Source organism: Rhinoraja longicauda, chromosome 16, assembly GCF_053455715.1.
Source record: "Rhinoraja longicauda isolate Sanriku21f chromosome 16, sRhiLon1.1, whole genome shotgun sequence".
Classification (NCBI taxonomy): Eukaryota; Metazoa; Chordata; class Chondrichthyes; order Rajiformes; family Arhynchobatidae; genus Rhinoraja; species Rhinoraja longicauda.
In genome coordinates, this window is record NC_135968.1 from 747,274 (window position 1) to 763,082 (window position 15,809).

Genomic DNA, 15,809 nt, shown 5'->3' on the forward strand with positions numbered 1-15,809 from the left:
TGGCCAGTTGCAACTTAATATTCAAAAGCTCTTTGGTGCTGAGGATACCAGGACCATGCAGCGTCTTTGTGTGTCAGTTCCCGCAGGGGGACAGATAATTGACCATCCCAAGGAACCTTTGTAGTCGTAATGTCAGTAGGAGCCTGCATTTCATTGATAGCAGCAGTCTTCGAAAGGTCTGGTCTGAGGCCATCACTTGTGAAAACATGGCCAACGTAGGTAACTTCCGGGACCCGAAACTTGCACTTCAGGGGATTGAGTTTGAGCTGAATGACTTTGGCACGGTCCACTACTTTCTTCAGATTGGCGTCATGCTCAGCCAAGTCGTGCCCATAGACGAGAATGTCATCAACAATGATGGCGCATGGATACCCCACAAACAGTTGCTCCATCGTGCGCTGGAAAACCTCGCTGGCAACGTTGATGCCAAAGGACATCCTCAGGAATTTGTAACAGCCGAAGTGGGTGCTGGACGTAGTAAGGTTGGATGAGTCTGGGTCCAGCGGAATCTGCCAGAACTAATTTTTGGCATCCAGAACGGAGAACACGGATGCGTTGCCTATTTGAGCAGCAACTTCCTCTAACGTTCGCATAGGGTAGTGCGGGCATTTAGTAGCTGTACAAAGATAAAACCCGATAAACATGAACGGAGTAGGTAAGATCCCACTTCTGACATTTTTGAGTGGAGTCATACACACGTCGAAAATGCAACACACATTTATTAAAGTCCACTTACAGCATTGATCTGCAAGACATCACAGTGACTAACAGCTACTCCAACTGCCCTAAAATGGGGGAGACTGAAGACAGAAAGGTCTGTGTAGGAATGGGAAGGAGAATTAAAGTGTCCAGCAGCCATGAGATCATTGGTTGGTTCAGGGGGGCTGAGCGAAGGTGTTCCGCGAAACGATCGCCCAGTCTGCGTTTGGTGTCGCCGATGTATAAGAGTCCACATCTTGAACAACAGATACAGTAGGTGCGGTTGGAGGAGGTGCAAGTGAGGCTTCGCCTCACCCTCATTCCTCCACTGACAACAATTGGAGGGAAAAACATAGAAGAAACCTCTTCCAACCCCCCCGAACCCCCCAGGGAATGTCCCTGCCCTGCCTTTGAAATCAAGCCTTCACAATTGTGCACGATCAGTTAGCATTTTTCCTTTTTTAATGTATAGATTGTAGGAGCCATTTTGTGTTTATTCGTTATTTTTGCATATAATTATTACCTTGTATCCTGCTGTAGTTTGGACACTATAGAGTTAATGCGATGCTTACGTAGGGGCTGGGCGGAGCTAGAGTGGGCAGTTGGGTTCGTGCTGGGTGTGTGCATGTGTGTGAGCCAAGAAGGTGCTGACAGAGGTTCAGCCAAAGGCTCTGCCAAAAGATTGATTAGCCAAGATGTAATTGGTTGTAGATCTTATTGACAAGAAGATTAATACAGATTTCTGCCGAAGTTATATCTGGCAGTTCGTATCGATTGCATAAACTGTGGTAAGATATGGAATTTAACCTAGCAAATCAATAACCAGTCGATGACAAGAGATATGCTAATATGCTTTTTGCGCCTTCAAATAAAGATGACTAACTATTCAAACGTCGAGAAGGTCTCTGTTATTGATTAGCTCGAGTTATAACCTTATCGTTTCACCCGATCTATGCAAATGGCAGCTTGGGAGCTAATTGTTAGACGAGAAGCTGGCCGCTACACAGATGCTCCTCGACTTACGATGCTTCGACTTACAATGTTTTGAATTTACGATGGTGCAAAGGCGATATACATTCAGCACGGTAGAGTTGACGCCTTACAACGAATGCAGAACTGGAAACCCTACGGGTGCTGTCTGTACAGAGTCTGCACGTTCCCCCCGTGACCTGCATGGGTTTTCTCCAAGATCTTCGGTTTCCTCCCACACTCCAAAGACGTGCAGGTTTGTAGGTTAATTGGCTTGGTAAATGTAAAAATTGTCCCTAGTGGGTATAGGATAGTGGTAGTGTGCAGGGAGTGATTGCTGGTCGATGCGGACCTGGTCGGCCGAAGGGCCTGTTTCCACGCTGTATCTCTAAACTAAACTAAGCATTCAGTCCATTGGAGGGGAATGGACAGGCAATGTGTCGGGTCTGCACCCTTCTTTGGACTGATGGGAGTCGGGGGAGAAAGCTGAAACAAAGAGATGGGGGCTGGACAACGCTTGGCAAGTGATAAGTGGACACAAAATACTGGAGTAACTCAGTGGGACAGGCAGCATCTCCGGAGAGAAGGAATGAATGTGGTTGCAATTGGTTCAAATGCCGCAGCAAGACTCCTGACGGAAACCCGTAAAAGGGACCACATCACCCCAATTCTGGCCTCTCTCCACTGGCTCCCAGTACGCTACAGAACCGATTTCAAGCTCCTCCTATTTGCATACAAAGCCATAAACAGGCTTCCCCCCCCCCCCCCCCCACTCCATATCAAAAATATTCTAACCCACCATTCAATCTCCACGTCCCTCAGGTCAGCCGACTTAAGGCTACTGATTATCCCGCGGTCTAGGCTTAAGCTCAGGGGTGACCGCGCTTTTGCAGTTGCAGCTCCTAGACTGTGGAACAGCATCCCACTCCCCATCAGAACTGCCCCCTCCATCGACTCCTTTAAGTCCAGGCTCAAAACCTGTTCTTTTTTTAGTACCTGCACTGATGTACAGCACTTTGGTCAACTTGGGTTGTGTTTAAATGTGCTATACAAATAAAATTGACTTGACTTAACTTGACTACCGCTGCGCCACTGGGTGTTTAAGAGGCTTTTAGACAGGCACCTGGACATACAGGGAATGGTGGGATATGGATCACTCTTGAAACGCTTGCCGCGGTGGGAAGAGCCGCTCGCTGGCGTGGGCCCGCCGGTGCTGCCGCAGCCCCCGCGAGCTGTCAAACGCCTCACCTCAGTACTAGCAGTCGCAGGGCTGGCCACTGGTGAGCACGCGCTGGTGAGGTAGGGCGTGGGAGGCCACGGCAAAGCGCTCGCCACTCATCAGGCTGGGGATGGGACGGTTGCCGGCATGCACCCGTTGGTGCTTCAGCAGGTTGGAGGAGTAGGTGTAGCCCTTGCCGCACTGGGTGCAGGTGAAAGGGCGCTCGCCGGTGTGGGTGTGACGGTGCTCCAGCAGTCTGTTGGAGTGGGTGAAGCCCTTGCCGCAGTCGCTGCAGGTGTACGGCCGTTCCCCGGTGTGCAGGCGCCGGTGATTCAACAAGTCCGGCGACGACTTGAAGTCCCTGCCGCACTCTGAGCAGGTGAAGGGCCGCTCACCGCTGTGCACCAGCAGGTGCCGCCTCAGCCCCGATGTCTGGGCAAAGCCCTTGCCGCAGGTGGTGCAGCCGAAGGGCTTCTCGCCCGTGTGTGCCCGCCGGTGCCGCTGTAGCCCCGACGACCGGGAAAAGCCCTTGCCGCAGTCGGAGCAGGTGAAGGGTTTCTCGCCCGTGTGCACCCGCCGGTGCTGCTGCAGTGCCGACAACTGGGCAAAGATCTTGCCGCAGTCAGAGCAGTCGAAGGGGCGTTCTCTCGTGTGTACCCGCCGGTGGTTCTCCAGCAGGCACGGCTTCTGCCAGGCCTTGCCACACACGTCGCACTCATAACGCTTCTCCTTTTTGTGCCCTGTCATGTGGTCCTCCACCGAAGGTCAGCCCGCACACCGAGCAGATGGGGGGAGGGGCTCACCGGCACCCTGGCCGCCCTCAATGGCCACTCACGTCCCCGTCTCTCCCTCCACAGCAAGGCTCCCGAACCCTGCAGGAGGGGAACACGGAGGGTCAACAAGCTGGCAAACAGGACATTACTAACACATGAACTTCACTAGTGCTTGAAGGGGGGAAAGGGGAGGGAGGTGAGTGGGGGTGATGGTAGAGGGGAGGGTTGAGGGAGGGGGTCGAAGTGTGGGAGTGAAAGTGGGGGGACGGGAGCGGGGTGGGTCGGGTAAGGGGGGAAGGCTGCACCGACTTGGGAATGTATGGCAAATCAAATTCCTCGTATGTTGCAAAACATACTTGGCTAAAATAGTATGATTATGATAATAATTATGAGTAGGCCATTCAGCCCTTCGGGCCAGCACCGCCATTCAATATGATCATTGCTGATCATCCACAATCTGTACCACGTTCCTGCTTTCTCCCCATGTCCCTTGATTCCGTTAGCTCTAAGACCTAATTCTAACCCTTGAAAACATCCAGCGAATCGGCCTCCACTGCCTTCTGTGACAGAGAATTCCACAGATTCATAACTCTCTGGGTGAAAACGTTTTTCCTCATCTCATCCTAAACTGTGACCCCTGGTTCTGGTATAAGAAAATAACTGCAGATGCTGGTACAAATCGAAGGTATTTATTCACAAATTGCTGGAGTAACTCAGCAGGTCAGGCAGCATCTCGGGAGAGAAGGAATGGGTGACATTTCGGGTCGAGACCCTTCTTCAGACTGATTCTGGACTTCCCCAACATCGGGAACATTTATCCTGCATCTAACCTGTCCAATCCTTTCATAATTTTATATGTTTCTATAAGGTCCGCTCTCATCCTTCTATATTTCAGCGAATACAAGCCAAGTTGACCCATTCTTTCATCATGTCAGTCCCGCCATCCCGGGAATTAACCTGGTGAACCTACGCTACAATCCCTCAATAGCAAGAATGTCCTTCCTCAAATTAGGAGAGCCAGTGGAGAGAGGCCAGAATTAGGGTGATGTGGTCCCTTTTACGAATACCCGTCAGGAGTCTTGCTGTAGCGTTTTGGACCAATTGCAGTCGGGACAGGGATGATTGGTTTATAGGGAGTTGCAGTAGTCTAGGCGGGAGGAAATAAATGCGTGGATGATTTTTTCGAGATCGTCAAATTGGAGGAATGGTTTGATTTTTGCTATAGTACGAAGCTGGAAGAAACTGGCTTTTACCGCAGAGTTCACTTGCTTGTCAAACTTAAAAGCGGAGTCAAATATCACGCCAAGGTTTTTAACATGAGGTTTGACTAGGGTGGATAGGCTTTCAAGGCTGCCTGTTGTCGTTTTGATGGAGTCGGGGGGAGGGGGCCGAATAGGCTCATTACCATTCCATGAACCGAGATACGGGTGTCTGGGTTATAGGGAGAAGGCAGGAGAATGGTGTTTGTAGGGAGAGATAGATCATCCAAGATTGAATGACGGAGTAGACTTGATGGGCCGAAAGGCCTAATTCTGCTCCTCTCACTTATGACCTTGTACAGGGAAAGACCTTGTCTCCGCGCTGGAGTACAAGTCTTGCTCTCAGCGTGATTCCCTTTATCCCATATCCGAACACTGCGGACGGATGGATTGTAATCGTGTGTTGCCTTTCTGCTGACTGGTTAGCACACAACAAAAAAGCTTTACACGTGACAATAAACTAAACTCAACCCTCCCGACGGCAGGGGGCGCTGCAGTCGGAGGACCAGACGGCGCCCAGACCTCCTTCCCTCCCTCACATCCCAATCCTCGGATCGCCGGCCGCTGGATCGCCCTCGGGAAGGGAGGAGGATGAAAGGACGCGGGGCCAAGCGGCGGCGGCGACGACGGCTGTTCCCCACCTGAGCTCCTGGCGCTGAGCGAGCGGAGACCTCGTCCCGTCATCGCCCCGTCTCACGTGATCGGCGACCAGGTGCCGCCTCCTCACTGACGGACAGCGCCAGCGGCCAATGGGATCAGGTCCACCTCCCCGGCTCAGACGTCACAGAGGACCAGGTGCCGCCTCCTCCCGGTGCCTGACCAATCAAAGACACGTCCCCGGCGCAGATGAACGCGTCTATAGGCCGACACACAGCCCCGCCTATAGGACAGACAGCGCCCTCAGCCAATCTCCGCTGCGCGAGCGACGGTTGCCATGGCGCGGCCGGACAGGGCGCGTTACGCCCACAGGCGCTGCAGATGAATGCGCGGTTGTTATTGGAGCGGATCGTCCTTGCTCTGCAGCCCCTGGGGGGGTGGGACATGGCCCCTGGGGGGCGGAGGGCGCTGTCTGTCCGACGGGACCAGGCCTTCCGCTCGCTCAGCGCCGGGAGCTCAGGTTGGGGAACGGCCGCCGCCGCTCGGCCCCGCGGCATTGCCCCCCCACCCTCCCTTCCGGAGGTCGATTCTGCGGCCGGCCACCCGAGGAGTGGGATGTGAGTGAACGAGGGAGGGAAGGAGGCCTCTGGTTTGCCGATTGCAGTCTGAGCAGTGCTTGAATGGAGGGGGGGGGGGGAGTGAGGAGGCAAGTGGGTGAAGGAGGGGGGGGGGGCTGCACCGACCTGGGGGCTTCGGGCACCGCGTCGAGCCGCCCGCCCGCAAATGCAGATGCTGGTTCATTCATACACAAAAAGGCACAGAGTTCCGGAGTAACATACAGATCAGTCTGAAGAAGGGTCTCGACCCGAAACGTCACCCATTCCTTCTCTCCGAGATGCTGCCTGACCTGCTGAGTTACTCCAGCATTTTGTGATACCTAGCAGTTCAGGCAGCATCTCTCTGGTCAACGTGGATCAGCGACGTTCCAGGTCTGCAGAAGGGTCCCCTATCCGTGTTCTCCGCAGACGTTGCCCCACCCGCTGAGTGACTCCAGCATTCTGTGACCATCTTACCATAATGCATGCTCCCCCCCACGTGACTTCCCCCCTCCCCCACACCCCTGACCCCCACCCCTGCATCCTCCCTTCACCCCCTCCCCTCCATCAAGCACTAGTGATGTTCACGTGTTAGTAATGTCCTGTTTGCCAGCTTGTTGATCCTCTATGTTCACCTCCTACAGGGTTTAGGAGCCGTTGCTGTGGACGGAGAGACGGGGACATGAGCGGCCATTGAGGGCGGCCAGGGGGCATGTGACCCCCCCCCCCCACCCATCTGCTCGGTGTGCGGGCTGGGCTTCGGTGGAGGACTACATGACGGGGCCCAACAAGGTGAAGTGTTATAAGTGTGGCAAGGCCTGGCAGCACCCGAGCCAGCTGGAGATCCACCGGCAAGCGCACACGGGAGAACGCCCCTTCGACTGCTCGGAGTGCGGCAAGAGCTTCACCCGCTACGGCAACGTGCTGCGGCACTACGGCACTACGGCGTGCACTCAAGCGAGAAGCCCTTCATCGGTTCCGACTGCGGCAAGAGCTTTACCCGGTCGTCGGGACTACAGCGGCATCGGTGGGTGCACAGCAGTGAGCGGCCCTTCACCTGCTCCGACTGCGGCAAAGGCTTCAAGTCGTCATCGGAACTGTTGATGCACCGGCGCATGCTCACCAGGGAGCGGCCGCAACAACTGCACCTGCAGCAACTGCGGCGAGGACTTCACCTGCTCCAACAGCCTGCAGGAGCACCAGCGCACCCACACCGGTGAGCGCCCCTTCACCTGCGCCCAGTGCGGCAAGGCTTACACCCAGTCCTCGAGCCTGCTGAGGCACCAGCACACTCGCACTGGCGAGCGCCCCTTCACCTGCGCTCAGTGCGGCAAGGGCTTCACCCAGTCCACCAGCCTGCTGAAGCACCAGTGGGTGCACGCCGGCGATCGCCCCAGACCCGTGAGTGACGGGGCCCAACAAGGAGAAGCGTAATGAGTGCGACGTGGGTGGCAAGGCCTGGCTGAGGCCATGCCTGCTGGAGACCCACCGGCTGGCGCATACGGAAGAACGCAACTTAGGCTGCTCCACCTGCCAATGGAATGTTGGCCTTCATAACAAGAGGAGTTGAGTATAGGAGCAAAGAGGTCCTTCTGCAGTTGTACAGGGCCCTAGTGAGACCGCACCTGGAGTACTGTGTGCAGTTTTGGTCTCCAAATTTGAGGAAGGATATTCTTGCTATTGAGGGCGTGCAGCGTAGGTTTACTAGGTTAATTCCCGGAATGGCGGGACTGTCATATGTTGAAAGACTGGAGCGACTAGGTTTGTATACATTGGAATTTAGAAGGATGAGAGGGGATCTTATCGAAACGTATAAAATTATTAAGGGGTTGGACACGGTAGAGGCAGGAAACATGTTCCCAATGTTGGGGGAGTCGAGAACCAGGGGCCACAGTTTAAGAATAAGGGGTAGGCCATTTAGAACAGAGATGAGGAAAAACTTTTTTAGTCAGAGAGTTGTGAATCTGTGGAATTCTCTGCCTCAGAGGGCAGTGGAGGCCAATTCTCTGAATACATTCAAGAGAGAGCTAGATAGAGCTCTTAAGGATAGCGGAGTCAGGGGGTATGGGGAGAAGGCAGGAACGGGGTACTGATTGAGAATGATCAGCCATGATCACATTGAATGGCGGTGCTGGCTCGAAGGGCCGAATGGCCTTCTCCTGCACCTATTTTCTATTGTCTATAAAGATATGCAAAAAAGTATCCATGATAAAGGGGTTCAACAGGGTAGTAGTTTGATGCTTCAGCCTGTAGCGACCCAGGAGAACTGCGCTCCAGATGCTTCATTAGTTTGTTGTCCTGCACACTGACCGGGAGGCGATGAAATCGCCCGTTCACACGCAGCCGCCAGAGCAAACAGTGTACATACGGTGATGACAACCACAATAAACGTCAATATACAGTGTGGAACAGTGCAAGATAGTGTTGCTCAAAGCCCGGGGTAGTCAAAGGGCCTGTCTCCAGGCAGGCTGACCACCGACACTTTCCGTGTGGAATTTCCACAATTCCCCCACCCCCCTTCCCGTGGTGGACTGGATGTGGGTCGGGGCAGGGGAGGCAAGCTCAGCCTTCCCCCCACGCATCCTAGCCCCCAAGGGCCGAGTGCCACCGCCATTCCTCCCCAGACAACAACTGAGGGGAAAAACACAGAAGAAACCTCTTCCAACCCCCCGAATCCCTCAGGGAATGCCCCGGCCCTGCCTTTGAAATCAAACCGTCACAATTGTGCACGATCAGTTAGCTTTTTTCTTTTTTTTAATAGAAAAGAAATGCTCCTCAACTTACGATGCTTCGACTTTACGATGGTGCAAAAGCGATACACATTCGGCATGGTAGAGTTGCTGCCTAGCAGCGACTGCAGCACCAGAGAATCGGGTTCGATCCCGACTACGGGTGCTGTCTGTATGGAGCTTGCTCATTCTCCCCGTGACCTGCGTGGGGTTTCTCCGAGATCTTCGGTTTCCTCCCACATGCCAAAGACATGCAGGTTTGCAGGTTAATTGGCTTGGTAAATGTAAAAATTGTCCCAAGTGGGTATAGGATAATGTGCGGGGATCGCTGGTCGGCGCAGACCCGGTGGGCCGAAGGGCCTGTTTCCGCGCTGTATATCTAAACTAAACTAAATGAACATTCAGCAGAAACCGTAGGTTTGGTGGCTATGATGTTTGGTAGGTTACGTGTATTAAATGCATTTTCAGCTTACGATATTTTCGATTTATGATGGGACGTAACCCCATCGTAAGTCAAGGAGCATCTGTAGATAGAAGAAAGCTTATCATGGGATAACGCTGATTATTTGGGCGCCTATCTACATTTTTGTTTTTGCTTAGCAAAAGCCAGCACCTGTGGTCAGGATGGAACCAGGATCTCTAGCGCCATGAGGCAGCAACTCTACCGCTGCGCCACTGGGTGTTTAAGAGGCTTTTGGACAGGCACATGGATATACAGGGAATGGAGGGATATACATTACTCTTGAAACGCTTGCCGGGGTGTGAAGGACCAGTCGCCGGCGTGGGCCCGCCGGTGCTGCCGCAGCCCCCGCGAGCTGTCAAACGCATCACCGCAGTATTAGCAGTTGTAGGGCTGGCCATTGGTGTGCACGCGCTGCTGAGACAGGGCAGGGGAGGCCACGGCAAAACGCTCGCCACTCACTGGGCTGGGAATGGGATGGCGATCAGCTTGCACCCGCTGGTGCTTCAGAAGGTTGGAGGAGCTGGTATAGCCCTTACCACACTGGGCGCAGATGAAGGGGCGCTCGCCGGTGTGGGTGTGCCAGTGCTCCAGCAGGTTTTTGGAGCGGGTAAAGCCCTTGCCGCAGTCGCTGCAGGTGAAGGGGCGCTCCCCGGTGTGCAGGCGCCGGTGCATCAACAGGTCCGGTGACGACTTGAAGCCCTTGCCGCAGTCGGAGCAGGTGAAGGGCCGCTCACTGCTGTGCACCCGCCGGTGGATCTTTAGCTCCTGCGCCGTCTTGAAGGTCTTGCTGCAGTCGGAGCAGTCGAAGGGCCGCTCACCGCTGTGCACACGTTGGTGGCTCTTCAGCTCCTGCACCGTCTTGAAGGTCTCGCTGCAGTCGGAGCATCCGAAGGGCCTCTCACCGGAATGCACGTGGTAGTGCCGCAGCAGGCTCTCGTAGCGGGTGAAGTCTTTGCCGCAGTCGGAGCAAGTAAAGGGCCTCTCGCCAGAGTGCATGCGGTTGTGCCGCCGTAGCCCCGACAAATGGGCAAAGCTCTTGCCGCAGGTGGAGCAGCCGAAGGGGCGTTCTCCTGTGTGCGCCCGCCGGTGGGTCTCCAGCAGGCACGGCTTCTGCCAGGCCTTGCCACACACGTCGCACTTGTAACGCTTCTCCTTTTTGGGCCCCGCCATGTGGTCCTCCACCGAAGCTCAGCCTTCACACCGAGCAGATGGGGGGGAGGGCTCACCGGCACCCTGGCCTCCCTCAATGCCACTCACGTCCCCGTCTCTCTATCCACAGCAAAGGCTCCTAAACCCTGCAGGAGGGGAACAAGAGGGTCAACAATCTGGCAAACAGGACATTATTAATACGTGAACATCATTAGTGCTTGAAGGGGAGAGGGGGAGTGAGGGAGGGGGGGGTGAAGGGCTGAGGGTGAGGGTAGAACATGGGGGTTGAAGGTGGGGAGAGGTGGTGAGGAAGCAAGGGGGGAAATGGCGAAGGGGATGAGGGCGGTGGAAGTGAGGGGAGGGGGGAAGCGGGGAGTGATGGGGCAGGTGAGGGGAGGGGGAAGCGGGAGGGGGTGATGGGGCAAATGGGGGCGCGCACCGACCTGGGGATCATCGAGCCCCCCGCACGTCCACCAGTCAGCTACCAGGGGGCGCTGCAGTCGGAGGACCAGAGGACGCCCAGACCTCCTTCCCTCCCTCACATCTCCTCCCCTACGCGCCCGCACGCCTCGGGCTCCGGCTACTCAGGTCGGCCGCCGCAGGATCGCCCTCGGGAAGGGAGGAGGGGGTGGGGGAGGGGGCGCGGCGCGGCGGCTATTCCCCACCTGAGCTCCCGGAGGAGGCCTGGTCCCGCCTCACGTGACCGGCGACCAGGTCCCGCCCCTCAAATGACGGGCAGCGCCTTCGGCCAATGGAGATGAACTCCGTCATAAACAGACAGGTACCGCCCCTTCCCGGCGTCCAACCAATCAGGGCCGCGTCTCCGCGCAGGTGAACGCAAGCTATAGGTCAAGTCGCAGCCCCGCCCCTCGGACAGACAGCGCCCTCCACCAATCGCAGCCGCCCTTCCCCTGGACAAAAGCGGGAGTGGCGCGGTGCCCGGCTCCCCAGGTCGGTGCCCCCCCCTCCCATCCCCTCACCTCCACCTTTTCCGTCCCCTTCACCTTCCCCCACCACCCCCAAACCTTCGCCCCCACCCTCGCCCACTTCCCTCCTCACCCCTAACCCTATCCCTCTCTGCCTTTCCCGCCCATGCATTTAGAAAGGAGACGAGTAGGAATTTCTTTAGCCGCAGGGTGTTGAATCTGTGGAATTCATTGCCACAGACAGCAGTGGAGGACAAGTCACGGGGTATTGTTTAGATTTTAGAGATACTGTGCGGTAACAATAGACAATAGGTGCAGGAGTAGGCCATTCAGCCCTTCGAGCCAGCACCGCCATTCAATGCGATCATGGCTGATCACTCTCAATCACTACCCCGTTCCTGCCTTCTCCCCATACCCCCTCACTCCGCTATCCTTAAGAGCTCTATCCAGCTCTCTCTTGAAAGCATCCAACGAACTGGCCTCCACTGCCTTCTGAGGCAGAGAATTCCACACCTTCACCACTCTCTGACTGAAAAAGTTCTTCCTCATCTCCGTTCTAAATGGCCTACCCCTTATTCTTAAACTGTGGCCCCTTGTTCTGGACTACCCCAAAATTGGGAACATGTTTCCTACCTCTAACGTGTCCAACCCTTATATGTATGAATGAATGAATGAACGAATATAACTTTATTCATATCATATCATATCATATATATACAGCCGGAAACAGGCCTTTTCGGCCCTCCAAGTCCGTGCCGCCCAGCGATCCCCGCACATTAACACTATCCTACACCCACTAGGGACAATTTTTTACATTTACCCAGTCAATTAACCTACATACCTGTACGTCTTTGGAGTGTGGGAGGAAACCGAAGATCTCGGAGAAAACCCACGCAGGTCACGGGGAGAACGTACAAACTCCTTACAGTGCAGCACCTGTAGTCAGGATCGAACCTGAGTCTCCGGCGCTGCATTCGCTGCAAAGCAGCAACTCTACCGCTGCGCTACCGTGCCGCCCAAATTTTGTCATTCAAAACTATACAGACGAGTGCATATTTGAACGAAAATCCGTTGCAACTGGCTCACAATGTAACACCAAATAATAAAAATTGATTAAAGAAAAATAAATAAAGAAGTAACTCGTACATAAAATAATGGCGGCGGATCATTGTGAATTCAAGATTTCAAGAAACCTGCACGTCTGGAGTGCGGGAGGAAACCGGGGCACCCCGAGAAAACCCACGCAGGTCACGGAGATAACGTGCAAACTCTGTACAGGCAGCACCCGTAGTCAGGATGGAACCCGGATCTCTGGCGCTGTGAGGCAACAACTCTACCGCTGCACGTTTTAAAGCGGAGATTGACATGTTCCTGATTAGTACGGGTGTCAGGGGTTAAAGCGAAGAGTGAAGAAAACGAATGGTATGTTGGCATTCATAGCAAGAGGATTTGAGTTTAGGAGCAGGGAGGTTCTACTGCAGTTGTACAGGGCCTTGGTGAGACCGCACCTGGAGTATTGTGTGCAGTTTTGGGCTCCTAATCTGAGGAAAGACGTTCTTGCCTTAGAGGAAGTACAGAGAAGGTTCACTAGATTGATCCCTGGGATGGCGGGACTTTCATATGAAGAAAGACTGGATAGACTAGGCTTGTACTCGCTGGAATTTAGAAGACTGAGGGGGGATCTTATAGAAACATATAAAATTCTTAAGGGGTTGGAGAGGCTAGATGCGGGAAGATTGTTCCTGATGTTGGGGAAGTCTAGAACCAGGGGCACAGCTTAAGGATAAGGGGGAAGTCTTTTAGGACCGAGATGAGAAAACATTTCTTCACACAGAGAGTGGTGAGTCTGTGGAATTCTCTGCCACAGAAGGTAGTTGAGGCCAGTTCATTGGCTATATTTAAGAGGGAGTTAGATGTGGCCCTGTTTGCTAAAGGGATCAGGGGGTATGGAGAGATGGCAGGTACAGGTTACTGAACTGGATGATCAGCCATGATCATATTGAATGGCAGTGCAGGCTCGAAGGGCCGAATGGCCTACTCCACCTATTTTCTATGTTTCTAAGGCAGGAGAACGGGATTGAGAGAGAAAGATAGAATAGTAGAGCGGACACAATGGGCCGAAATGCTTAATCATAATCATAATAATCATACTTTATTAGCCGAATATGTTTTGTAACACAAGGAATTTGATGTGTCATACAGTCATACCAATAAAAAGCAACAAGACACACAAAATACATTTTCCTCCATATACCTCACTGTGATGGAAGGCGAAAGAAAAAGTTCAATCTCTTCCCTTCTTTGTCCTCCCGTGGTCGGGGCGATCATGGCTCCCGTAGCTGGCGGTCGGGCCCTCCGCATCGGGGCGATCAAGCTCCTGCATCGGGGGGATCTCAGCTCCCTGCGCCGGGCGATCGGACCCTGGGTCGGGACTAGTCGAACCTCCTGCGACTTGGAGCTTCCCGACATCAGTCTCTACCTGAGACTGCGAGCTCCTCTGTGTTGAAATCCGCAGGCCGCAGTTGGAACGTCGATCCCAGGCTAGGGATTTCAGGCTCCCATGGTAAGTCCACCACCCCATAATGGCTCCATTAGTCTCAAACAAGGTTAACAGCTCCATGACGTTAGGCCGCAGAGCGACCAGAAACATTAACACAAACTTTAAAACACACTAAAAATAACAAAAGAGACGAAAAGTCGCAGCAGGTGAAGGGCCGGTGAAGGACCTCTCACCGCTGTGCATCCGCTGGTGCCGCTGTAGCCCCGACGACCGGGCAAAGCCCATGCCGTAAGTGGAGCAGCCAAAGAACTTCTCGCCGTGTACGCCCACCGGTGCGGCCACAGCCCCAACGAATTCAAAAAGCTCTTGCTGCCGGTGGAGCGGCCGAAGGGGCTTTCTCCCATGTGCGCCCGCCGTTGGCTGCTGCCAGGCTTTGCCACACATGTCGCACTCATAACACTTCTCCTTGTTGGGCCCTGTCTCTCATCGGGCTGGGGAATGGATGGTCGCCAGCGTGCACCAGCTGGTGCTTCAGCAGGTTGGAGGACTGCTTGAAGCTCTTGCCGCACAGGGCGCAAGTGAAGGGGCGCTCGCTGGTGTGGGTGCGCCGGTGCCTCAGCAGGCTGGAGGAGCGGGTGAAGCACTTGCCGCACTGGGCGCAGGTGAAGGGGCGCTCCCTGGTGTGGGTGCGCTGGTGCCTCAGCAGCGTGGAGGAGCTGGTGTAGCCCTTGCCACACTGGGTGCAGGTGAAGGGGCGCTCGCCGGTGTGGATGCGCTGGTGCTCCAGCAGGCTGTTGTTGCGGGTGAAGCCCTTGCCGCAGTCACTGCAGGTGTACGGCCGGTGCACCTTCAAATCCGGCAGCCAGTTGAAGCCCTTACCGCAGTAGGAGCAGGTCAAGTCAAGTCAAGTCAAATTTATTTGTCACATACACATACTCGATGTGCAGTGAAATGAAAGTGGCAATGCCTGCGGGTTGTGCACAAAAATAATTACAGTTACAGCATATAAATAAAGTTAATAAGTTAGTAAACATAGCACAAAAAGTGTCGACAAAAATTTAGTCTCTGGGGTTATCAAAGTTGACAGTCCTGATGGCCTGTGGGAAGAAGCTCCGTCTCATCCTCTCCGTTTTCACAGCGTGACAGCGGAGGCGTTTGCCTGACCGTAGCATCTGGAACAGTCCATTACTGGGGTGGCAGGGGTCCCTCATGATCTTGCTTGCTCTGGATCTGCACCTCCTGATGTATAGGTACTGCAGGGGGACGAGTGTAGTTCCCATGGTGCGTTCTGCCGAACGCACTACTCTCTGCAGGGCCATCCTGTCCTGGGCAGAGCTGTTCCCAAACCAGACTGTAATGTTGCCGGACAGGATGCTCTCTACAGCCCCAGAGTAGAAGCAATGAAGGATCCTCAGCGACACTCTGAATTTCCTCAGTTGTCTAAGGTGGTAAAGGCGTTGCTTTGCCTTACCCACCAGTGCGGCAATGTGCGTTGCCCACGTCAGATCCTCTGCGATGCGGACTCCCAAGTATTTGAAACTGCTCACCCTATCCACAATAGACCCATTTATCTCCAGTGGCGTGTACGTCCTTGGATGTTTAGCCCTTCTGAAGTCCACAATCAGCTCCTTTGTTTTAGTGACATTCAAGAGGAGGCTATTGTCCTGACACCAGAGTGCCAGATCAGCCACCTCCTCCCGGTAGGCCTTCTCATCGTTGTTGGAGATCCGGCCCACCACCACAGTGTCATCAGCAAACTTGATGATGGAGTTTGAGATGAACCTGGCCCTACAGTCATGTGTGTACAGGGAGTACAGTAGGGGGCTAAGGACGCAGCCCTGGGGGGATCCTATGTTCAGGGTGAGGGAGCTAGATGTGTGTTCCCCCATCCTGACCACTTGGGGCCTGGCAGTGAGAAAGTCCAGGACCC

At 54.4% G+C, this 15,809-nt stretch overlaps 2 pseudogenes across 2 annotated transcripts; one reads left to right on the forward strand and one right to left on the reverse strand.

Annotated features, from left to right (window-relative positions):
- Window positions 1-2,469: 2,469 nt before the first annotated feature.
- LOC144601055 (uncharacterized) lies at window positions 2,470-11,095 on the reverse strand (annotated as a pseudogene). The gene is made up of 4 exons (XR_013548231.1): window positions 10,897-11,095; window positions 9,764-10,599; window positions 9,619-9,694; window positions 2,470-3,627 (listed from the first exon to the last, which is right to left on the reverse strand). The product of XR_013548231.1 is annotated as an uncharacterized LOC144601055 (transcript).
- On the forward strand, window positions 6,015-8,013 carry LOC144601036 (uncharacterized; annotated as a pseudogene). The gene is made up of 2 exons (XR_013548224.1): window positions 6,015-6,133; window positions 6,757-8,013. The product of XR_013548224.1 is annotated as an uncharacterized LOC144601036 (transcript).
- Window positions 11,096-15,809: the final 4,714 nt, after the last annotated feature.